Source organism: Schistosoma haematobium (assembly GCF_000699445.3).
Source record: "Schistosoma haematobium chromosome Unknown HiC_scaffold_159, whole genome shotgun sequence".
Lineage (NCBI taxonomy): Eukaryota > Metazoa > Platyhelminthes > Trematoda > Strigeidida > Schistosomatidae > Schistosoma > Schistosoma haematobium.
In genome coordinates, this window is record NW_026137030.1 from 49141 (window position 1) to 50895 (window position 1755).

Here is a 1755-nt window from a genome sequence, read left to right on the forward strand (position 1 = left end):
CAACACACACAAGTTAGTCCGTCCGTCCGTCCGTCCGTCAGTCCGTCAGTCCTTCTCTCAATCCACCGGTTCATGCATCAACATCAACATCAATTAAATACATTCGCCACAATCACAATGTCGTCAACTACACTATACACTTTACTTTACTTCACTTCACTTCACTTCACTTCACTTCACAAATACGTGTTGGTAGTGGTAATGGTTGTGTTGTTGTGTTGCTTAGAGTGAGTCAATGATTGTGCACATATATACGTGTCAGCGTACACTGAGAGTTGTTCGGATAGATATGATGTAGTGAGTAATAATGCAATAAGTAGTTGTATTTTGAATTAAGTAGTATGAGGCGTGTTGTTTGTGTGTAGTAGAGTTGAAGTGATTTTGTTATTTGTCAAATTGAGGTGGATGTGGCAAGTGGTTTGTATAGTGTGGAGTGATGAAAGGAAGTGGATGAAGTGGTGAGATGTTGGATGATGTGAATGTATAGTGTTGTGACTGAGTGATGCTTGCAAATGATGCAGTGAGTGCAATGTATGCGAGTGATTCATTGATGTGGTGTTTGATCTGTGCATGCTTATCGCTTCTCGGCTCTCTGAGCTAAGATCATGTGTAGTATCTGTTCTTTGCAGTGTAATTTCTGCAACGGTCTCTAAACTGAGACCAATGAAATTACCTGTATTTTTCACCTCCGGACGGGTGCTGTGAGCTTGCTCAACCCCGTCCACGGGTCGGCCTCGTATTGCATTACCTCGAGGATTGGCCCATTAATCAAACAACACAGTTGTCTTCTTCATCAATCTATTCTATTCAACTTCAACACACACAAGTTAGTCCGTCCGTCCGTCCGTCAGTCCGTCAGTCCTTCTCTCAATCCACCGGTTCATGCATCAACATCAACATCAATTAAATACATTCGCCACAATCACAATGTCGTCAACTACACTATACACTTTACTTTACTTCACTTCACTTCACTTCACTTCACTTCACAAATACGTGTTGGTAGTGGTAATGGTTGTGTTGTTGTGTTGCTTAGAGTGAGTCAATGATTGTGCACATATATACGTGTCAGCGCGTACACTGAGAGTTGTTCGGATAGATATGATGTAGTGAGTAATAATGCAATAAGTAGTTGTATTTTGAATTAAGTAGTATGAGGCGTGTTGTTTGTGTGTAGTAGAGTTGAAGTGATTTTGTTATTTGTCAAATTGAGGTGGATGTGGCAAGTGGTTTGTATAGTGTGGAGTGATGAAAGGAAGTGGATGAAGTGGTGAGATGTTGGATGATGTGAATGTATAGTGTTGTGACTGAGTGATGCTTGCAAATGATGCAGTGAGTGCAATGTATGCGAGTGATTCATTGATGTGGTGTTTGATCTGTGCATGCTTATCGCTTCTCGGCTCTCTGAGCTAAGATCATGTGTAGTATCTGTTCTTTGCAGTGTAATTTCTGCAACGGTCTCTAAACTGAGACCAATGAAATTACCTGTATTTTTTCACCTCCGGACGGGTGCTGTGAGCTTGCTCAACCCCGTCCACGGGTCGGCCTCGTATTGCATTACCTCGAGGATTGGCCCATTAATCAAACAACACAGTTGTCTTCTTCATCAATCTATTCTATTCAACTTCAACACACACAAGTTAGTCCGTCCGTCCGTCCGTCAGTCCGTCAGTCCTTCTCTCAATCCACCGGTTCATGCATCAACATCAACATCAATTAAATACATTCGCCACAATCACAATGTCGTCAACTACA